Here is a 24,956-nt window from a genome sequence, read left to right on the forward strand (position 1 = left end):
CACCCTCTGATGACCCCTTCTCCAGCCTCGAACACACTCCATCCACCTGGACACCCTGTGCTGGCCTCTTACCCACCCTCGATCTCTTCATAGCCAAATGCCGCTGCGACATTAACCGCCTCAACCTATCCACCCCTCTCACCCACTGCAACCTCTCACCCTCGCATCGTGCAGCCCTCCCACTCCCTCTGTTCCAACCCCAACCTCACTATCAAACCGGCAGACAAGTGGAGGGGGGGGGGGGCACGGTGGTAGTTTGACACACTGATCTTTACACTGCTGAGGCTAAACGCCAGCTCACGGACACCTCCTCCTACTGCCCCCCCTTGACCATGACCCCACCTCCCACCACCAAACCATCATTTCTCAGACCATCCATAACCTCATCACCTCAGGGCATCTCCCATCCACTGCCTCCAACCTCATAGTCCCACAACCCCGCACTGCCCGTTTCTACCTCCTGCCCAAAATCCACAAACCTGACTGCCCCGGCCGACCCATTATCTCAGCCTGCTCCTGCCCCAGCCCCACCGAACTCATCTCTGCATACCTCGACACAGTCCTATCCCCCTTAGTCCAAGAACTCCCCACCTACGTTCGGGACACCACCCATGCCCTCAACCTCCTCCATGATCTTCACTTCCCCGCCCCCCAACGCCTTATCTTCACCGTGGACATCCAGTCCCTATACACCTCCAACCCCCATCACGAAGGCCTCAAAGCCTTCTGCTTCTTCCTTTCCCGCCAAACCAACCAGTACCCTTCCACTGACTCCCTCCTTCAACTGACTGAACTGGTCCTCACTCTGAACAACTTCTCTTTCCAATCCTCCCACTTCCTCCAAACCAAAGGAGTAGCCATGGGCACCCGCATGGGCCCCAGCTATGCCTGCCTCTTTGTAGGGTATGTGGAACAGTCCATCTTCCACAGCTATACTGGCACCACCCCCCCACCTTTTCCTCCGCTACATCGATGACTGTATCGGCGCTACCTCGTGCTCCCACGAGGGTTTTTTTTTACCACCACACTACTGCCTAACTGCGGTAGTGCTTATTTTTTCCCCAACACCCATGGTGTGTGTGTGTGTAGATGTGAGACACAGTGAAAGACACAAAGTGCACGAATCTTTATTCGATTGCCACCACCAGGAAGATATGAAAAACACCCGAGTGGCCAGTGACAAGCACTGCCCTTCACATTAAAGGGCAATGCTGTGTGATCAAAACAGTGAAGGGGAAGGTAGGGACTAAATCAAAATAGAGTTGGATGGGGAAATAATGCACTCCACTCCCTGCGGCGTCCACCTCTCCTTGAACGACTCCAGGGTGTTGGTGGATACCTCGTGCTCCTTCTCTAAGGACACCCGGGCTCTAACGTAACCGCGGAAGAGGGGCAGGCAGCCCCCACGAGGGGTCAAACAGTTCATCCACTTTACTAACACCTTCCACCCTGACCTCAAATTCACCTGGACCGTCTCAGACTCCTCCCTCCCCTTCCTAGACCTCTCCATTTCTATCTTGGGCAGCCAACTCAACACGGATATTTACTATAAACCGACCGACCGACCGACTCCCACAGCTACCTAGATTACGCCTCCTCCCACCCTGCCCCCTGTAAAAACACCATCTCATATTCCCAATTCCTTCGACTCCGCCGCATCTGCTCCCAGGAAGACCAATTCCAATACCGAACAACCCAGATGGCCTCTTTCTTCAAAGACCGCAATTTCCCCTCAGACATGGTTGACAATGCTCTCCACCGCATCTCCTCCACTTCCCGCTCCTCCACCCTTGAGCCCCGCCCCTCCAATCGCCACCAAGACAGAACCCCACTGGTCCTCACCTACCACCCCACCAACCTCCAGATACATCGTATCATCCTTTGTCATTTCCGCCACCTCCAAACAGACCCCACTGCCAAGGATATATTTCCCTCCCCTCCCCTATCAGCGTTCCGGAAAGACCACTCCCTCCATGACTCCCTCGTCAGGTCCACACCCCCCACCAACCCAACCTCCACTCCCGGCACCTTCCCCTGCAACCGCAAGAAATGCAAAACTTGTGCCCACACCTACCCCCTCACTTCCCTCCAAGACCCCAAGGGATCCTTCCATATCCGTCTCAAATTCACCTGCACCTCCACACACACCATTTACTGCATCTGCTGCACCCGATATGGCCTCCTCTACATTGGAACGTTTCAGAGAACACCTCTGGGACATCTGCACCAACCAACCCAACCGCCCTGTGGCTGAACACTTTAACTCCCCTTCCCACTCCGCCAAGACTTGGCCTCCTCCATCGCCAGACCATGGCAACACAACGCCTGGAGGAAGAGTGCCTCATCTTCTGCCTAGCAACCCTCCAACCACAAGGGATGAATGCAGATTTCTCCTGCTTCCTCATTTCCCCTCACCCCACCTTATCTCAGTCCCAACCATTGGACTCAGCACCGCCTTCTTGACCTGCAATCTTCTTCCCGACCTCTCCGCCCCCACCCCCTCTCCAGCCTATCACCCTCATCTTAACCTCCTTCCACCTATCGCATTCCCAAAGCCCCTCCCCAAAGTCCCTCCTCCCTACCTTTTATCTTAGCCTGCTTGGCACACCTTCCTCATTCCTGAAGAAGGGCTTATGCCCAAAAGGTTGATTATCCTGCTCCTTGGATTCTGCCTGACCTGCTGCGCTTTTCCAGCAACACATTTTTCAGCTCAGAGATTTTTAAAATCATGACAGCCATGGATAGTCAGGTAAATAGGCAAGGTCTTATTTTTTTCCTCAAGTGGGGGTCTCCAAAATTAGAGGGCGTACGTTTAAGGTGAGATGGAAAAGATTTAAGAAGAATCTGAGGGGTAATTTTTCATGTAAATGTGGTGCAATGTATGGAACAAGCTGCCAGTGAAAGTGGTGGAGGCTGGTACAATTACAGCATTTAAAAGACATCTGGATGGATATATGAATAGGAAGGGTTTAGAAGGACATGGGCCAAATGTTGGCAAATAGGACTAGATCATACTGGGATGTCTGGTCAGCTTGGAAGAGTTGGACCAATGGGCCTGTTTCCGTGCTGTATAGCTTCATGACTCTCTAAGTCATTTTGAATCATGAGGAAAGCTCACCACTGGGTCAAAATCCTGAAACTCCCTTCCAAGCAGTACTTCAGATGTAATCACACAGAGTGCAGGCCTTGTTCAAGGTCGTGACTCACCACCACCTTCTCAAGGGCAGTTAGGGCCAGGCAATAAATGTTAGCCATGCTTTGTTGTTCACATCCCATGAAAGAATAAAAATGATGTTAGGACCCTAAAAGTTTGTTGATACAACTTCCCTTCAGTAATATCATTTTGATTCTGTCACCTTCTTTGTGTGCCTGCCCCTCTGCCATCCCATCTATTTTTGTCTCATCTGCAAACATGGCGATTGGATATTCACTTTGCTAATCCAAGTCACTAATATATATTGTCAACAATTGTGACTGCAATGCTGATTCCTGTGACATGCCACTAGTTCCAGATTTACCTTCCTGGAAATGCCCCCATATGTCCAATTCTCTGTCTTCTATACTCCAATCCCTAAAGCCTGATGAGGAAATGTATAAGTATTCCTTTACTGTCATCACACCTGTTTCTATGTTCTTAAGTTGTCTCAGTGCGCCTGATTTTTGAAATGAGCACCCTTCAATAACCTTCCATTTTAGTTTTCTGTTTTCATAAATGCAATTATAGGTTTTCTATGGTATCCTCAATTGATCAAAGTTGATCCCAATCACAATATTGTAAATACCTGAAAAGAGACAATAGTTGAAAATACGAATGTTAAATGTAAAACAGAATGGTGACAAAGGTTGATCAGCAGACAGCAAAATAATTACCTTTCTGTGATACAATGGTTCGTAGATCCTGAAACTACTTCATCAAACAGCAAGCTGGCTTGAAATGTGTCTACTTCAATGCCAGAAGTATCTAGAATAAAGTAGGTGAGCTTGCAGAATGGATAGATACCTGGGACTTCGATGTTGTGGCCATTTCTGAGATGTGGATAGAGGTCAGGAATGGATGTTGCAGGTTCCAGGGTTTAGATCTTTCATTAAGATCAGGGAAAGTGGTAAAAGAGGGGGAGGTGTGGCTTTGTTAGTCAACGGCGGTATAACGGTAGCAGGAAGAACTTTTGCTGAGGACTTGTCTACTGAGGTGGTATGGGCTGATGTGAGAAACAGGAGAGAAGTCACTGGCCTCTGCAAACTTCCAGGGATGTGGAGGAGAGGATCGGCAATTTGATTCTGGACAGGAGTGAAAAGAACAGGGTGGTCATTATAGGAGACTTTAACTTCCCAACATTGTACTAGAGTTATAGCATTTCCAGTCATCGGATCGATAGGTTTTATCCAATGTATGCAGGAGGGTTTCCTGACACAGTATGTTAAAGGGCCTACAAGAGGGAGGCCACACTGGATCTGGTAGTTGTTAATGAACAAGGCCATGTGTTTGATTTACTGATAGGTGAGCACTTTGGAGAGAGTGACCATAGTTTGGTTAGGTTTAGTTTAGCGATGGAAAGGGACAGGTACATGCCACAGGGCAAGAGTTATAGATGGGGGAAGGGCAAAGTGGGCAGCACAGTGGCACAATGGTTAGCATTGCTGCCTCACAGCACCAGAGACCCGGGTTCAATTCCCGCCTCAGGCGACTGACTGTGTGGAGTTTGCACATTCTCCCAGTGTCTGTGTGGGTTTCCTCCAGGTACTCTGGTTTCCTCCCACAGTCCAAAACTGTGCAGGTTAGGTGAATTGACCATGCTAAATTACCTGTAGTGCTAGGTGCAGGGATAAATGTAGGGAAATGGGTCTGGTTGGGTGCGCTTCGTGTGGTTGGTGTGGACTTGTTGGGCCAAAGGGCCTATTTCCACTGTAAGTAATCTAATCTAATCTAAAAATTATAATGCGATTAGGCAAGACTTAGGAGGCATAGAATGGGACAGCAAAATGCAGGGAATGGGGACAATCAAAATGTGGAGCTAGTTTAAGGAACAGATATTGCGTGTCTTTGATAGATATGTCCCTGCAGACAGGGAGGAAGGGATAAGGGACGTGAACCATGGTTTACTAAAGAAATTGTTAAACGAAAGAGGGAAGCTGATGTGGCATTGAGGCAAGATGGTTCAGATGAGGCAATGGATAGTTACAGAGTAGCTAGGAAGGATTTAAAGAGAAAGTTAAAAAGAGCAAGGAGGGGACATGAGCAGTCTTCAGCAGGTAGAATAAAGGAGAACCTGAAAGCTTTCTATATGTACGTGAGGGATAAAAGGATGATGAGGGTAGGAATAGGGCCTATCAAAGGCAGAAGGGGGAAGTTGTGTGTGGACCTTGTAGTGATTGGAGAAGTGCTAAACAAATATTTCTCATTGATTTTCACTCAGGAAAAGGAGAATATTGTAGAGGAGAAGAGTCATGCAGCATGGGAACAGACCCTTCGGTCCAACTCATCCATCCCGACCAGATATCCCAACCCAATCTAGTTCCACCTGCCAGCACCCAGCTCATATTCCTCCAAACCACTCCTATTCATATACCCATTCAAATGCCTTTTAAATGTTGCAATTGCACCAGCCTCCACCACTTCCTCTGGCAGGTCATTCCATACACGTACCACCCTCTGCGTGAAAAAGTTGCCCCTTAGGTCCCTTTTATATCTTTTCCATCTCACCCTAAATCTATGCCTTCTAGTTCTGGACACCCCCACCCCAGGGAAAATACTTTGTTTATTTATCCTATCCATGCCCCTCATGATTTTATAAACCTCTATAAGGTCACCCCTCAGCCTCCGAAGCTCCAGTAAAAACAGCTCCAGCCTATTCAACCTCTCCCTATGGTTCAAAGCCACCAACCTTTGGAACATCCTTGTAAATCTTTTCTGAACCCTTTCAAGTTTCACAACATCATAATTACATATATTATTTCAAAAGTGGCCTAACCAATGTTCTATATAGACGCAACATGACCTCCCAACTCCTCAATACCCCAACCAATAAAGGAAAGCATACAAACGCCTTCTTCACTATCCTATCTAGCTGCGACTCCACTTTCAAGGAGCTATGAACCTCCATCTACCAGGCCCGCTGTCAAGAAAAGGCTGCCAGCATTCTCAAAGATCCATCCCACCCTGGCAATGTTTTTCTACAACCTCTACCATCGGGGAGAAGGTACAGAAGCCTGAACACATACACCAGCCAGTTTCGCAACAGTGTCTACCCTACCGTTGTTAGAATACTGAATGGACTCACAAACTCTTAACATTCACCTGTCCTGTGTTTTTGTTTTTGCCACTATTTACTATCTATGCTACTTAACTCTGACCTGTTTGTGTTGTTCTCAAGACAAAGCTTTTCACTGTGCCTTGGTACACATGACAATAAATTCAATTAAATTTATTCAACTCCCTGACCTTTCCTCATTACTATTTCCTCAGCCTCATTCTCAAAGTGGCCTCGTTTCACTATGGCCTTTCCATTCCTTTTGTAGACCTTAAGGTACTTTTACTGTCCATTTTTACAGCCAGTTTACACTCAAAGTTTATTTTTAAACAAACCATGGCTCCAGAAAGCATTACAAATTGTGAATCAAAACCCATGACACACACAGGTCCCAAACCCACCTCCACTAAATCAAATTTCAAACTCTAAAATAAATACATATAAATCTCACCTTACCCGATAAGCCTCCAGCTCTCCAGTTACAGATTTTGCTCCCTAGGCTGCTTGCATCTTGAAGTTGTTACTAATAAACTATGTTTGAAGATAGTTCCTTTCCAACTTATTAAATAAAACAAATAAACATGACTTCCTTACCATGTGGCTGGTCGTTTCAATTCTTCTTCCAAATATGCCTCTCCCTTCATTCCCCCATCCTGGATCATTGTTTGATTACATTCACCTTGAGGCAATCATCATTTTTGTTGGAGAATGACTCATTCGTGTCAGAAATATCATTTGGACTGTAACAAGGAATGGGAACAGCGGTAGCCACTATCTACAATTGTTTTTTTGTTTTCTTCAAACAGGACTATAGTTTTGAAAACGCAGATGCAGTCACATATCCCTGGGACGGCCACCTTTGCAACAGTCGATTGTCCAATTTGAAAAAGGAAAATTTGGTCCAATAGATTCGATTGCAATTCCATTTCATGTTTCACAAGTTGCACGGAAAGTGTGCCTTTTGTAGGTGGTACATATCACACACATATATCTTATTTGGATCAGTTATTGAGTTGGTAACAGGTTGGCTGCATTCCACACTGCTCAGTTGGTGACAGTGGAACTACTCTTGTACATGTCTGATGAAAAGTTAAAACTGTTTTTCTTCCACCACTGATTTTATTTTTTGACTTCCTGAGTATTATCAAGCCCAAACATTGAACTGTTTTTACCTCAATTTCTGAACGTGATCGTTATTCTAATGAGGCGACTGTTATGGTAATGAGATGACCGTTATTCTAATGAGGCCAACAACAGCAGGTGTGAAGAAGGTCCTCGCGCAGTAATGGGCGGGGCCTCCACCCCCCTCAACCAATTGCAGGTCCATGCGGGTGATTGACAGCGAGAAAATGGGGCGGATACCTTTGATGGAGCGGGAAAGAGACGGCTCTGTCTGGTTCGAGGGTCCTTTTGCCTTGAGACCCACAAATATCCTGAGAGAAGTGGGTTACACTTGACCAGAAGGAGTCAGTTCTTGACACCATGGAACTGGGCTCGCTGATGGGCAAAGTGCATGAAGTCGCTGTTTCTAATCGGGGATCAGGCTGACTATGGCATATCTAGATGAGTAGACATAAGAAGGCCAATGTGGACTGTGCCCCTGGAACAGCTGTAGGCTGAACTTCTGTGTGTTTCAAGCACCACGGGCTTTTGCCCGAAAAGTCGATTTCGAAGCTACTTGGATGCTGCCTGAACTGCTGTGCTCTTCCAGCACCACTAATCCAGATTCAAGCACCGTCTGCCATGTGGGCAAAAGGGTGAACTGTACGGGGCTTGTGCTGGAAATGGCATGAAGCCATCAACATCCAGGTGACCAGCACTGCAGTCAACCCCTGCGTTGGAGGCTGTTGGATTGCTCAGAGGAAGCCGAGGACAAAACCTTTGAGATCAACATAAAAACAGCCTTCCTGCTTGGCAAGCTGGTTGTGCCACACATTGATCAATGAGGCTGTGGATCTATGGAGCTGGTGGACTCAGGCACTGCTTCCCACCTCTTGCCCACCAGTGGGCCCTAATAATGTCAGTAAAATGGCTCTGCTGGGCCTAACCAAGGTACTAGCAGGTAAACTGCCCTCTGCCAACATCTTTGTCAACTGTCTGGGCCTCAGGACTCATCAGGCCCCACTTCAGTGCCATTGTGTTGTCTGAAAAATACCTTGTACCATTGGCTTGATAAAACCATCGCTGTGCAAAGGATTAGTGGATCAGAGGAATATGCAGGTACTGTTTCCTTCCACTGTTGACAAGACACAGCTTACGTTATAGGGAATACCATCTTGATGGCTGGAGATTTTCACTGCTGTTTCTGATTTGCTATTTGGTCTGGGGATGCTCTCCATGATTTCTGTTCCACTTACTTTCCAGAGTTACTCATACTTCCCCACCTTCTGCAAAATTTTGCTGTCCTGTTACATCTGTTAACCATTGCTTCTGCTCAGCCATTGGAGAAAATTGGTGATATACAGATGTGTATTGTTGTCTGAATTATACTGCTTAGATCCAATTAAATGAAGAGAGTCATAGAGATGTACAGCATGGAAATAGACCCTTCTGTCCAACCCGTCCATGCCGACCAGATATCCCAACCAAATCTAGTCCCACCTGCCAATACCTGGCCCATATCCCTCCAAACCCTTCCTATTCGTATACCCATCCAAATGCCTCTTAAATGTTGCAATTGTACCAGTCTCCACCACTTCCTTTGGCAGCTCATTCCATATACGTACCCCCACTGTGTGAAAAAGTTGCCCCTTAGGTCTCTTGTATACTTTTTCCCTCTCACCCTAAACCTATGCCCTCTACTTCTGGACTCCCTGACCTCAGGGAAAAGAATTTGTCTATTTACCCTATCTATGCCCCTCATAATTTTGTAAACCTCTATAAGGTCACCCCTCAGCCTCTGATGCTCCAGGGAAAACAGCCCCAGCCTGCTCACCTTCTCCATGTAGCTCAGATCCTCCAACCCTGGCAACATCCTTGTAAATCTTTTCTGAACCCTTTCAAGTTTCACAACATCTTTCCGATAGGAAGGAGCCCAGAATTGCACGCAATATTCCAACAGTAGCCTAACCAAGGTCCTGTACAGCGCAACATGACCTCCCAACTCCTGTACTCAATACTCTGACCAATAAAAGAAAGCATACCAAACACCTTCTTCACTATCCTATCTATCTGTGACTCCACTTTCAAGGAGCTATGAACCTGCACTCCAAGGTCTCTTTGTTCAGCAACACACCCTAAGACCTTACCATTCAGTGCATAAGTCCTGCTGAGATTTGCTTTCCCAAAACACAGCACCTCACATTTATATGAATTAAACTCCATCTGCCACTTCTCTGCCCATTGGCTCATCTGGTCAAGACCCTGTTGTAATCTGAGGTAACTCTCTGATCAACATAGCTAAAGCCTTCCCTCCTACACCAGTTCTGCAGCTACGTGTTCAGCTGTGCTCTCTCTCTATTCCTACCTTCACTATCCCTTGGTACCAGTAGCAATCCTGAGATTACTACTCTGTTCGTCCTGCCTTTTAGCTTGCAACCTAACTCCCTCTATTCACTTTTCAATACCTCATCCCTTTTCCTAGCTATGTCATTGGTACCGTTGTGTACCACAACGTCTGGCTGCTTACTCTCCCCCTTAAGAATCCTGTAGACTCGATCTGAGAGATGCCTGACCCTACCATCCTGGAGTCTCATTCATGAGCACACAATCTCCTATCTGTTCCTCTAACTATTGAATCTCCTGTCATTATCCCTCTCCTATTCTCCCCCCTTCTCTTAGCTACAGAGCCAGACTCAGTGTCAGAGACCTGGCTGCTGTGGCTTTTCCGTGGTGGGTCATTTCCCCCCCCCCCCCAGCAGTTAAGTATTGTGTATTCACACTTACCTTCCCGGCTGCCCCAGGCTTATGCTCTCATGGTTTCGCTGCTGAAATGGAGGCTGCTGATTCACAAGGTAAGTATTTTATATTCAAACTTACCTTCCCAGTTGCCCTCTGGCTCACTCTCTTTGAACGTTTAAACAAGATAATTTCTAAAACTCCAGTGTCTGACCCTTCTCAAACATTACAAATAATGAAACCAAACACTTATTTATGTTTAAAAAAATGTAATCTCAAGCAATATAAACAGAGATCAAAGAGCAGTGACTCTTTGCAAATAACACGCAAAACAATACTTTTCACTGTATTTCAGTACATGTGACAATAAATAAATCCAATCTAATTGCACCATCTGCTATTCTTTACCTCCAGGCTACCCTTTGACCTTCTTAAGTTATGGGGAGTGGGGAAGAAACCAAAGACTGCTCACTAGAATTCCAGTACAGTGACGGGATAAATTGAGATTGGAGTTTTTTTTCAGGAATGCAGAACAAAAGACATTCCATTCAACTCACCCCTCATGAAAAGAGGAAAGTGTGGGGTGCATCTGAGCTTTCTCAAACTGCCTTTCCATACAGTGGTCTGAGATAAAAATACTTGCTTTTAAAAATAAAAGGAACCTCTGAATCAACAAATCTTTCTATGCCAGTCTGTATGACTCAAAGCCAACCGACAGCGCGGCCTCCCAGTCGTTCCTGTCCTCAATCACAGAGGTCCTAGACGACGGAACATGAGAGAGGCTGGACCAGCTGCTATCTCTGGATGAGCTGACCAAGGCCCTCAAGTCCTTCGAAAAGAATAAAACTCCTGGAAGCAATGGCTTACCAGTCGAGATTTATTCAGCTCTTTGGGACTTGATCGGCCGGGACCTGCTAGAGGTGTATGTCAGTATGCTTCGGGCAGGTACCATAAGTGAATCTATGAGGAAAGGCATCATCACCCTCATCTACAAGCAGAAGGGGGAGAGGGAGGAAATTAGAAATTGGAGACCGATCTCACGGTTAAACACAGACTACAAAATCTTGTCAAAGGTCATCGCCAACCGGGTCAGGTCTGCTCTGGGATCGGTGATCCACCCTGACCAAACCTGTGCTGTACCGGGCAGGAAGATCTCTGATAGTCTTGCACTCCTCAGGGATACGATTGCCTATGTGCAGGACAGGGGGGTGAACACCTGCCTCATCAGCCTGGACCAGGAGAAAGCCTTTGACAGGATATCGCATACATATATGAGGGATGTCCTCTCCAAAATGGGCTTTGGGGAGGGAGTCGGAAATTGGATCAGACTGCTCTACACCAACATTGTCAGTGCAGTCTCAATCAATGGGTGGGAATCAGATAGCTTCCCAGTCAGATCTGGAGTCAGGCAGGGTGGCCCCCCTCACCCGCCTTGTTTGTGTGTTGCATAGGGCCATTTGCTGAATCCATCAGGAAGGATGCGACCCTGAGAGGGGTGACTATTCCTGGCAGGGGGGCCTACAGGTTAAGGCCTCCCTGTACATGGATGACGTCGCCGTTTTCTGCTCTGATCCGCTGTCCGTGCACAGACTCATGTGCATCTGTGACCAGTTCGAACGGGCCTCGGGGGCCAAGGTAAACCGAGGCAAGAGCGAGGCCATGCTCTTCGGGAACTGGGCCGACCAATCTTCTAATCCCTTCACCGTCAGGACTGACCACCTGAAGGTGCTGGGTATTTGGTTCGTGGGGGCTGGGGCATGCGCCAAGACCTGGGAGAAGCGGATCAGGAAGATGAGATAGAAACTAGGCAGATGGGAGCAACGGTCGCTCTCCATCACGGGAAAAAACCTGGTCATCAGGTGTGAGGTACTCTCAGTATTGCTATATGTGGCACAGGTCTGGCCTATCCCCAGAACCTGTGCCACCGCAGTCACCCGGGCCATCTTCCACTTCATGTGGAGACCAAAGATGGACTGGGTCCGTAGAGACACAATGTACAAAGACCGGTGCAATGGGGGAAACAACACGTCCTGATGGCCACCTTTGTGTGTGGCTGCATAAAGCTGTGCATGGATCCTCGGTACGCAAACACCAAGTGTCACTACGTACTGAGGTTCTACCTGTCCCCGGTGTTGTGAAGGATGGGCCTGGCCTCGCCGCCACGGAACGCTCCGAGTAGTTGGACCGTTCCGTACCACCTGTCCTTCGTGGAGAAATTTATGAGGAAAAACACCTTTGACCACAAGTCCATCAGGAAGTGGTCAGCACGTAGTGTCCTTGAGACCCTTTGGGAAAAGGAGAGGGCGGATGCTGTCAAGTGGTTCCCTGAGCAGACGGTCAAAGCCATTTGGCAGAATACCTCATCGCCAGAACTTTCCAACAAGCACCGAGACATGGCTTGGCTGGTGGTGAGAAGGGCTCTGCCTGTGAGATCCTTTATGCACGCCCAGACTCTCTGCCGCACTGCACGCTGCCCTCGAAGCGGCTGCAGGGGGGGACGAGACTGTCACACACCTCCTTCTGGAATGTGCTTATGCAGAGGAAGTCTGGAGAGGAATGCAGTGGTGTTTGTCGAGGTTCGTCCCGAGCAGCGCCGTGACGCGGGACTTCATGTTCTACGGCCTGTTCCCCGGGACGCACACCGAGACGAACATCAACTGCGCCTGGAGGATCATCAACTCAGTGAAGGACACTCTCTGGGCGGTCCGAAACCTGTTGATCTTCCAGCTAAAGGAGTTGACCCCGACTGAGTGTTGCAGACTGGCACATTCCAAGGTCCAGGACTACGTGTTGAGGGACGCGCTGAAGCTTGGGGCAGCTGCCGCCAAGGCGCGGTGGGGAAAGACCACCATGTAACATCTGCCTGCCTAAAGAAGAACAGGGGGCCCATGCAGTCGTTTGGGCTCTGCTGATGTCTCAGCTAAATATATGGGCATATGATTGAGAAATGCACAGACCTGTATATCACAATGATAAATTCTGATTTGTGTATGGAAATGTTGTTATATGTATGGCATGACCAAATGTACAGACCATCAAATCATTTTATGAATAAAGTATATTTTTGAAATAAAAGGAACCACTGAAGAAATTCTCATTCAGAGATCTGATGAGCAGCCACATCAGAAATATGAGGGAGCTGACTTGGCAAGAGGTACTTATTTTTTTATTTAAGTAAAGCATCTAAAAAGGATAGGAAAAATTGGATTACAAAGGTCCATTAAGAGGCCTGAGATGGAAGAGGTTATGGGGCTGTTTTTAAATTCATCCATTGGATGTGAGCTTTGCTGGTTGGGTCAGCACTCATCACCTGTCCCTAATTTTTCTTTATTTATTCAAGGGATCTAGGTGTCACTGGCTGTACCAGCATTTATTAACTATCCCTAATTGCCTAGATGGCAGTTAAGAGTCAGCCACATTTCTGCGGGGATCTGTAGTCACATGTAGGCCAAGAATAGGTAAGGATGACAGATTTCTTTCTCTAAAGGTGGTGGTGGTGGTGGTTGTTGCGTCACCATAGTCTTACCAGACCACAGAGGTTGCTCTTTCATTAGAGAGAAGCCACTGGTGGTTATTTAACCTGAGGGCCACCAGACCTCAGGCGAGGCAAGAGGTTGAGAAGGAGAGTCCTTCATGGTAACCTCCAACCAGTGATGGGAATGCTGTTGGCATCACACTGCTTTGGGAACCAATAATCCAGCCAACTGAGTTAAGCCGTTTCCCAAGGTGGTGGTAGTGAGCTGCCTTTTTGAACCTCTGCAGTCTAAGCACTGTGGGTGGACACACAATGCCCATAGGGAGGGAATTCAGGATTTGGACCCAGTGACACTGAAGGGACAGTGATATATTTCCAAGTCAGTATGGTGCATGGCTTGGAAGGGTGCATGCAGGGAATGGTTTTCCCATGTACCTACTGCCCTTGTCCTTCAGATGAAAATGGTTGTGAGTCTGGAAGGTGGTGTCTGAGGATGTTTGGTAAATGTTTGAAGTGCATCTTGTTGTTGGAGCTGCTCCCATGCAAGCAAGTGGGAAGTATTCCATCACACTCCTGACTTGAGCCTCCTGATAAACAGGCTTTGTGGATTCAGGAGGTGAGTTACTTGCCAGAGTATTCCTAGCCTCTGACCTGTTCTTGTAGTAACTGTGTTTATGTGGTGAATCCAGTTGAGTTTCTGGTCAGTGGTAATCCCCAGGATGCTGAGGCCGAGATTCAAAGAGGAGCAGGGAAGACAGATATGGCCTTCAGCTCCAGTGTGGACTAACCTTGTCCAGTAGGTCAAAGCTATTGTACCATAGGGAAAAAGAGGAGCATCCAAGGGAAAGGGAGGCATTCTCCCTACCGAAGATGGTCAGGTTTCCATCAGAGTAGGTGGCAAACTCGCAGCTGTAAATCCCATCATCCGCCATATCCAAACGATCGATGACCAGCGTGGCATCCGTGTTGGTGACCGGCGGAAGTGAATGTGGCCGTCAGTGTTGATAGATGCCAAAGTCAGGTTTGTACACGGCCAAAGGAATATTGGCCAAATGCTGGCAAATGGGACTAGATTAATTTAGGATATCTCATCAGCCTGGACTAGTTGGATCGAAGAGTCAGTTTTTGTGCTGTATATTACTATGACTCTATTATATGCTGGAGACTGGACAGTGTCAGAGTTAGAAGCTACAATTTCTTTGCATGGAAAGAATACTTAAAAGGTGAAACCTTGCCTCAGAGCACGGTTAGCTGGCTCAGGGAAGTTGAAGTCATCAGATCAATGACTGTCCTACTCCAGTCCTCAGTCAAGTCCACATAAACCAGTTCACTTGAGAGTGTAAGCATTGTGTGGTAGAATTTTCGCAGTTTGTTTTGTGGTGTATTATGCTTCACAAAAAGAACATTGGTTATATCCCGTGAGAACGGCTTCAGATTATTGATATCCAGATCAATCTGGATGGATCAGGGAAAGTGGGAATAAGAGCCAACAGAACAACCTTTGAATATTCTATACTTGAAGGAACAAGCCCACTTCACAATCAGAAGAACTGGCACTGGCTCAAAGTGGGAATCAGAGAATCATAGAATCCCTGCAATGCGAAGTGGCCATTTGGCCCATTGACTGTGCACTGATCCTCCACAGAGTTTGGCTTGAAAAAACTGCGTGAACTTTAGAGGATTACAAGGAGATTAGTGAGGATGGGGATGAAGGAGCTCCTTTGCTGAATTTAAGCTTTCTTGCCCGTGGGAATGTTCTCTCAATCTTACACTTAAGCGTCAAATTGGTCAGTGCAGGGTAAGGATAGATAATTTTAGTTTTTATTCTGTTATCTCCAGTGTTCAGTAAGTAGTCCAGATGCTGTTTTCCCTGGAGCCTCTGAGGGTGGTGGTGACCTCATAAAGATTATAAAATCATGAAGGGTATGGATAACGTGAATAGATAAGGTTTTTTTTTTAATCAGGGTAGGGGAGTCCAAACTAGAGGGCATAAGTTTTAGGTGAGAGAGAAAAGATTTGAAAGGACCAGACGGTGGTGCATGTTTGGAATGTCAGAGGAAGTGGTGTAGGTTGGTACAATTACAACATTTAAAAGGCATCTGGGTAGGTATGTGAACAGGAAGGGTTTAAGATGGTTATGGGCCACATGATTGCAAATGGAACTCAAGTAATTTAGGATGTCTGGTTGAGACAGATGAGTTGAACTAAAGGGTCTGGTTCCTAACTCTGTGACCTAGCCAGCAGATCCCTGGACACTGCAGACAATTTAGCATGGCTGATCCACCTAACCTGCACATAGAGTAATAAAGATGTACAGCATGGAAACAGACCCTTCAGTCCAACTCATCCATGCCAACCAAATATCCTAAACTAATCTAGTCCCATTTGCCAGTACTTGTCCATATCCTTCTAAACCCTTCCTATTCATAAACCCATCCAGATGCCTTTTAAATGTTGTCATTGTACAGGCATGCACCACTTCCTCTGGCAGCATAGTCCATACATGCACCATTTTCTGCGTGAAGAAGTTGCCCCTCAGGTCCCTTTTAAATTTTTCCACTCTCACCCTAAACCCATGCCCTCTAGCTCTGGATTTGCCCACTCCAGGGAAAATACCTTGTTTATTTACCCGATCCATGCCCCTCAAGATTTCATAAAACACTAATAAAATCACCCCTCAGCCTCCGACGCTCCAGGGAAGACAGTCTCAGCATATTCCACCTCTCCCTATAGCTCAAACCCTCCAAACCTGGCAACATGCTTGTAAATCTTATCTAAACCCTTTCAAATTTCACAACACCCTTCCAATATGACAGAGACTAGAGTTGCACACAGTTCAATATTCCAATATTGGCCTAACCAATGTCCTGTACAGCCGCAACATGGCCTCCCAACCCCTATACTCGATGCTGTGACCAATAGATCTTTGGACTGTGAGAGTAAACTGGAGCACCCAGAGGAAACACACACAGACGTGGAAGAATGTGCAAACTCCACACAGACAAAGTCGCTAGAGGATGGAATCAGTCACTGGTGCTATGAGACAACGGTGCAAACCACTGAACTGCCAAGATACCATTTTGTGCACTCGAAGACCCAAAACAGGGAGGTGACAATGACCCAGTTAATATGTTTCGGTGATGACATTGATGAGGATTTCACCAAATCATCTTGGCTGCAGGACATGAGGGAAATGGCTCTTTACTTTTCAAAAGATAAACAATGGGATGGTTTTCAAACTACCACTGAGGCCTCAATTTCAGGCCTCATCTGAAAGATGGCCACTCCCTTGTTCGGGACTGTCCAGTGTGGTGGCTGGGAGGGTGGGTGAGGGAATGGAGCTGAATAAGGCAATGAGAGGGAATGTGAAGGAGAGAGCGAGACTGCAGTTAAAGTGACAGAAAGATGTCTAAATGGGACAAAGCGCCTTTGTCCACTCTCAAGTGACTGTCTTATTACAAAAAGCTGTTTGGACCACAACCAGACAAAAATGCTGCGAGTTCACTGCCAGGTTCCCAAAGCAACAGGCGATGCTGGCACCAATTAAAACTCGCAATTCGTGCAGAAACTGGATAAGACTTAGTCTTCACCAGAAGGTGTCGAGATTGGTCAGAGCTGGGCGGGGTCAGAGAGAGACGGACACAGACAGGCAGAGAGAGTGAGCGAGAGAGACAGATAGACAGAAAAGAGGGGTAGTGATAAAGGGCATATTGACATGGTGGATTGGTCATAAAACAGGTCCAAGTTATGACTTTCAGCTCTTAAGGGGAAATGATATCGAATCAATTGAAAAAGACAAAGCACAGAGTCAGGGACACTTTTGTGGGTCCTAGCTGTTTTAAATTCCCAAATCTATTTGCAATTTGAGTTCATGATCACAATGATGAACTCTGTGTCAGTGGGAGGTTCCGAGTCCCAGGTTGGGGGAGATCTGGCACCGATCCTGTATGGATGTAAGTACTTCAATTCACATAGCCCAACGTTTTTTTTTGAATTTCAAAAATATACTTTATTCATAAAATATTTTGATGATCTGTACAATTGGTCATGCCATACATCCGTAAACATTCCATTTCTTGGTATACAGAGACAGAATAATCATTCATATATACAGGTCTGTACGATTACATATTTAGCTGAGGCATCAGCAGAGCCCAAATGACTGCGTGGGCGCCCTGTTCTTCTTAGGCAGGCAGATGTTACACGGTGGTCTTTCCCCACCGCGCCTTGGCAGCAGCTGCTCCAAGCTTCAGCGCGTCCCTCGACATATAGTCCTGGACCTTGGAATGTGCCAGTCTGCAACACTCAGTCGGGGTCAACTCCTTTAGCTGGAAGATCAACAGGTTTTGGACCACCTAGAGAACATCTTCACTGAGTTGATGATCCTCCAGGCGCAGTTGATGTTCGTCTCGGTGTGAGTCCCGGGGAACAGACCGTAGAGCACGGAGTCCCGCGTCACGACGCTGCTCGGGACAAACCTCAACAAACACCACTGCATTCTTCTCCAGACTTCTTCTGCGTAGGCACATTCCAGAAGGAGGTGTGTGACAATCTCGTCCCCCCCCCCGGCAGCCACTTCGAGGGCAGCATGTGGTGCGGCTGAGAGTCCAGGCGTGCATAAAGGATCTCACAGGCAGAGCCCTTCTCACCACCAGCCAAGCCATGTCTCGGTGCTTGTTGGAAAGTTCTGGCGATGAGGCATTCTGCCAAATGGCTTTGACAGTCTGCACAGGGAACCACTCGACAGGATCCGCCCTCTCCTTTTCGCGAAGGGTCTCAAGGACACTACATGTTGACCACTTCCTGATGGACTTGTGGTCAAAGGTGTTTTTCTTCATAAAGTTCTCCACGAAGGACAGGTGATACGGAACGGTCCAACTACTTGGAGCGTTCCTCGGTAGCGAGGCCAGGCCCATCCTTCACAACACCAGGGACAGGTAGAACCTCAGTATGTAGTGACACTTGGTGTTTGCGTACCGAGGATCCACGCACAGCTTTATGCAGCCACACACAAAGGTGGCCATCAGGGTGAGGATGGCATTGGGTGTATTTTTTCCCCCATTGGTCCCAAGGATTGGTCGGCCCAGTTCCTGAAGAGCATGGCCTCGCTCTTGCCTCGGTTTACCTTGGCCCCCGAGGCCCGTTTGAACTGGTTACAGATGCACATGAGTCTGCGCGCGGACAGCGGATCCGAGCAGAAAACGGCGACATCATCCATGTACAGGGAGGCCTTAACCTGCAGGCTCCCGCTGCCAGGAATAGTCACCCCTTGCATCCTTCCTGATGGACTTGGCAAATGGCTCTATGTAGCACACAAACAAGGAAGGAGAGAGAGGGCAGCCCTGCCTGACTCCAGATCTGACTGGGAAGCTATCTGATTCCCACCCATTGATTGAGACTGCACTGACAATGTTGGTGTAGAGCAGTCTGATCCAATTGCAGATTTCCTCCCCAAAGCCCATCTCTCATATACGTGTGTGATATCCTGTCAAAGGCTTTCTCCTGGTCCAGGCTGATCAGGCAGGTGTCCAACCCTCTGTCCTGCACGTAGGTGATCATATCCCTGAGGAGTGCGAAACTCTCAGCGATCTTCCTGCCTGGTACAGCACAGGTTTGGTCAGGGTGAATCACCGACCCCAGAGCAGACCTGACCCGGTTGGCGATAACCTTTGACAGAATTTTGTAATCTGCATCCAACAGTGAGGTTGGTCTCCAATTTTTGAGTTCCTCCCTCTTCCCCCTTCCGCTTGTAGATGAGGGTGATGATGCCTTTCCTCATGGATTCACTCATGGTACCTGCCCGAAGCATACTGACCTCCAGCAGGTCCTGGCCAATCAAGTCCCACAGAGCGGAATAGAACTCGACCAGTAAGCCGTCACTTCCGGGAGTTTTATTCTTTTCGAAGGACTCAAGGCCTTGGTCAGCTTGTCCAGAGATAGCGGCTGGTCCAGCCTCTCCCATGTTCTGTCGTCTCAGACCTCCATGATAGAGGACAGGAATGACTGGGAGGCCGCACTGTCGGTTGCTTTTGCGTCATACAGACTGGCATAGAAGGATTTGCTAATCCTCATGACGTCAGCCTGAGATGACGTTATCAAGCCATCTTCTTCCTTCAGGCTGCTGAGCACGGAGCTCTCTTTGTGCACCTTCTGGAACAAGAAACGTGAGCACAACTCGTCCTGCTCCACCGAGCAGACCCTGGACCAGAAGATTATCTTGGAGGCCTCCGAGGCAAAGAGCGAGGCTTGTTGGCCCTTCACCTCCTTGAAGTCCTCTGTGACATCGACCCTCATCGTCTGCAGCAGGAGCAGGTTCTGCATACTTTCCTGGAGCTGGGACAGTTTTCCCCGCCTTTCTCTCGCCTCCTGAACACCTTTTGAGGATGAAGAACCTCTTGATGTTCCCTTTTACTGTTTTTCACCAGTCCACTGGGGTCTCAAAGAGGAGCTTTGCGGTTCTCCAACCTGCATATTCCCTCTTGAGCTCCTCAATGTTTCCCGGGGTCAACAGCTTTGTGTTCAGTTTCTACATTCCCTTACCAGCCCGCTGCTCGTCCTGTAGGTGACAGTCGGCCAGCAGGAGGCAGTGGTCAAAAAGTACACTGGCTTGACGTCGGTGGATATGACCAAGAGTGTTCAGGACACAAACAGGTAATCTATCCTTGAGCGGATAGACCCGTCTGCCCATGACCAAGTGTATCTATGCTGCGCTCTGTCTGCAGGGGTGCTGAAGACATCGTGCAGCTTGGCATCTTTTACCATGTCCATCAGGGCTCTGGACGTGGCGTCCAGTTTACTGGCACCCCCGCCGGATTGTCCATCTGCATCAATGATACAGTTGAAATCTCCGGCCAGAATGACCAGCCTGGATGTAGCCAGCAACAGTGGAAGCTGCTGCAGGTCAACCAACCGTTCACTCTTACCCACTGGGGCGTACATATTAATCAGTCTCAGGGGAGCATTCCTGTACATGACGTCAGTGACGAGGAGGCGCCCGCCCACCACCTCCTTAACCTTGGAAATGGTAAAGTTGCCTCCTCGCAACAGGATACCCAGGCCAGAGGCGCGGCTATCTTTGCCCCCCAATCAAACTGACGGCCCATGGGCCCACAAGCTCGAACATCTCCTGTAAATTCTGAGGTGCGGTATCCCACACTCCTGCAGAAACAGGATGTCGGCTTTAACGTTGGCCAGGAAGGCCATCGCAGAAGCACATCGCGTAGCCAATTTGATGCTATGCACATCGATGCTGGCAATTCTAATCCCCAGCTTGAGAGGTTTCCAGTGTCCATTTGCTGCTGGTCTTGCCTCTCTGGGGTAGCTGTGTGCATCCCCGTGGTGACGGCAAATTGCTGGACCCTCCCAGGGCTGAGGTAGCTGTCTGGCTCCACGCTGGGGCCATTTCCCCACTCTGGAGTCTTTGGGTCGGGCCCAGGGTCTGCACAGTCCAGTTCTCTGTCCGACAGCGGGGCTGTCATAGGACCGCTGCTCCCAGTTACCTGGAGCTGTGGGGAGGTGGGTACCTCGTGGTTCTCACCGGGTGGGGGGAGGTCTTTACGTGTCCCCTCAGAAAGAGCGCCTTTTCCTGTTTGGGTGGTGCTGCCCTCCTTTTTCCTCCGGCGCTCTGTCTCTTCCACTGGTGACGACCCTCCTTGCGCCTGTCCTCACCGTCGGAAGAGCTGCCTGTATTCTCGTCGTGTAGCTGTCGTTTCCCCGTTTGCTGGGTGGCTTTGGGGGCCTGGTGAGGTTTCCTCTTCCTGCTTTTGACAGTAATCCAATCATCTGCCTCCTTTGTTTCCTCCTCTTCCATTTCCTCTGTCTGTCTTGAAGGAGCTTGGATTGGCTGCTGCACCTCCCCGCTGTCTGCAGTCTGCTCCGCTACAGCCTGCCCTTCCTTCTGGGTGCCCCCCATGCTGTTTTGTGGTACCTTGCTGGTCTTAGGCGGCCCATGGTTCGTATTGCCACCTCCGGCCATCTGTGCATAGGTAGCGGCCCCTCACCTTGGGCAGGCCATGTACATGTGGCCCGCCTCTCCGCACAGATTACAGTTCTTGGCCTCTTTACATTCCTTGGTCGGGTGGCCTTCCTGCTTGCAGTTTCGACAGACGGTCACCTTACAATCTGCCACCATGTGGCCTGACCTCCCGCAGGTTCGGCACACTTTCGGCTGCCCTGCTTATGTCAGGTAGCCTCTGCTTCCTCCGATGGCAAAGCTGGAGGATGGGTGGAGGATGTTCTCACTGGCATCGACCCTCAGGGTTACCCTAACATGTCGTTTGCTGGTCCAGATCCCGAAAGGATTGATCACATCGGTGCTTTCTCCCTCGACCTGGACGTATCTTCTCAGGAAGGTCAGGACATCCGCTGCTGGGACGTGGGGGTTATACATATGGATTGTAACAACCCGACTCCTCTGCGCAGGAAACACACACACGGGACCGCTGACAAGATAGAAAACAGAGGTTTCCCCTTCCTTCTCCTTGAAGACCTTTAGGAGCTGCTCACAATTTTTCACGCTCCTGAAGGTCACGTCGAAATAGCCTGCCCTTGGGAAATCCTGCAGGCAGTACTTTTTTTTAAATTTCAAAATATACTTTATTCATAGAAATAAATCTTTGGTACTTGTACAATTTGCCACGTCGTTCATAGATATATACATTGCATGTCTTAACATTACAAAGAACAGATTGAATTAATCGAATTTACAGTTATCCTATTTACAGTTCCCTTTATTAACCATCCAGTCTCTTAGTATTTAGCTGTGGCTTCAGCGGAACCCACCTTCTGAGTGGGTGCCCTGTTATATGAAAGCAAAGGAAACTTCTTTAACCCCCAATTTATGGGGTTACCATTGTCCATTTGACTGTCCTGTCTCTGGGGTAGCTGTCTGCATCCCCATGGTGAGCACGAATTACTGGACCTTCGCTGGGCTGAGGTAGCTATCCAGCTCCTCACTGGGGTCATTTACCCGCTCTGGTGTCATTGAGCCAAGGCAAGGGTCCGCACCGTCCAGTTCTGTGTCTGACAATGGGACTGTCAGAGGATCACAGCTCTCAGTTACCTGTAGTTGTGGGGCAGTGGGTACCCCCTGGTTCTCACTGGGTGGAGGGTGGACTTTGGGGTTGTCCGTTGTTTCCTGGTTGGGAGGAAATACCCTCCTCTTTACCGACTGCGCTCTGTCTCTTCTTCTGGTAGTGATGACCTTCTTTGCGCCCATCTTCCCCATCCGAAGAGCTAGCCGTCCCTCCCTCGTGCAGCTGTCTTTTCCCCCTTTGCTGGGAGGCTTTGGGGGCCTGGCAGGATTTTCTCTTCCTGTTTTTAACAGGTATCCACTCCTCTGCCTGCTCGATTACCTCCTCCTTCATTTCTTCCATCTGCCCGGCTAGAGCTAGGATCAGCTGCTGTGTCTCTCCGCTGGCTGCCGCCTCCTCCACTCCAGCCTGTTCTTCTTTCTGGGTGCCACCAGACTCCGTTTCCCTGCTGTCTGGGTGGACCTTACTGGTCTTTGGGGGTCCACGGCTCACATTGCTACCTCCAGCCATCTGTGCATAAGTGGGGCCTCCAGCCATCTGTGCATAAGTGGGGCCTCCAGCCATCTGTGCATAAGTGGGGCCCCCCCCCCACCCCCGTCTTGGGCAGGTCTTGTACATGTGGCCCGCCTCTCCACACAGGTTGCAGCTCTTTTCTTCCTGACAGTCCTTAGTCAGGTGACCCTCCTGTTTGCAGTTCCTGCAGATGGTCACTTTGCAATCTGCCGCCACATATCCCGACTTCCCGCAGGTTCGGCACACTTTCGGCTGCCCTGCATATGTCAGGTAGCCTCTGCTCCCTTCAATTGCGAAGCTCGAGGGTGGGTGGAGGATGTTCCCATTGTCGTTGACCCTCAGAGTTACCCTGACCTGCCGCTTACTGGTCCAGATCCCAAAGGGGTCGATCACATCGGTGGCTTCTCCCTCAACTTGGATGTACCTTCCCAGGAAGGTCAGGACATCAGCCGCTAGAACATAGGGGTTGTACATATGGATTGTAACAACCCGATTCCTCTGTGCAGGAAGCACACACAATGGGGTTGCCGACAAGATGGAAAACAGCGGCTCCCCTTCCTTCTCCTTAAAGACCTTCAGGAGCTGCTGGCACTGCTTCACACTTCTGAAGGTCACATCAAAGTAGCCTGCCCCCGGGAAATCCTGCAGGCACTGCAGTGAACCCACAGCATTCCAACAGTACTTTCTTAATAAACAGGATGCAGTCAACCGATGTATGATCCTCTATCTTGTTCACAGTCACCCGTACTGTGTTTCGAACCCCTGCCCAGGGCTGCGGGCAGCTGTTGAGGCCCTAGCTCTGAGGTTGGCTGGTCCCTGAATTGGCGTTAGCCGAAGCCAGCATGAAGATCCACCAGTAGCAGGTCAGCACAACCAAATGATCCTGCAACGTCCAATCACGATCCAGCGATGATCTCCACTAGCTCTGATGACTCGCAACTCGACCCCTGTCCTGATAAGAACAGACACTTGACCTAGTCTCGTCCTGGGAGAACCACCTTGGTGATCATGGTATCTCCCCTGCCAGGTAAACAGAGGCTCCCCTTCCTTCTCCTTAAAGACCTTCAGGAGCTGTTCGCACTGCTTCACACTTCTGAAGGTCACATCAAAGTAGCCTGCCCCAGGGAAATCCTGCAGGCAGTACACGTCCGCTGCTTAGAACCTGCAGCACTCCAGCAAAATCTTCTTGACAAACACTGTCTGATCGACCGGTGTGTCCTCCTCCACCTTCTTCACCGTCACCTTGACTGTGTTGTGAATGCCCTGGCCTGAGCTGCGAGCAGCGGCTGAGGCCATAGCTCTGAGGTTGGCTGGTACCTGAATTGGCGTTAGGCCGAAGCCAGAACGAACCTCCAACGTCCAATCACGATCCAGCGATGGTCTCTAGTAGCTCCAACGACTCGCAACACAATCCCCGTGGTTTCTCCCCTGCCAGCACACATCCGCTGCGTCGAACCTGCAGCATATGAGCAGAATCTCTTCCTCTGGTCCTCAGGAACTACACGTATTCCCAACATAACATGGGTCTATAAACAAACACAGGAGGAGAGCGGTATGTGTCTGTGGCTGCAGTACTGGCCTAGTACCTCCGCACTACGCCTCACATCACAAGTTATCACTCTTAGTCAAACCACGCAGTGACGGTGGAATTTCAATCCAATTAAATTTAACCATCAATTCCTGCAAGACCCCATTAGGAAGGAAATCTGCCATCCTCACTCAGTCTGGCCTCCACATTGTAATGTGAAAAGATTACATTGGAATATTCCTCTGGACATTAATGTAATATTAAAGAGTTAAACTGAACTGACTGAACATTCTGAAAGTGGGTGGGGACAACATTCATGCATG

This window comes from Chiloscyllium punctatum, chromosome 34 (assembly GCF_047496795.1).
Source record: "Chiloscyllium punctatum isolate Juve2018m chromosome 34, sChiPun1.3, whole genome shotgun sequence".
In the NCBI taxonomy this organism is placed as follows: Eukaryota; Metazoa; Chordata; class Chondrichthyes; order Orectolobiformes; family Hemiscylliidae; genus Chiloscyllium; species Chiloscyllium punctatum.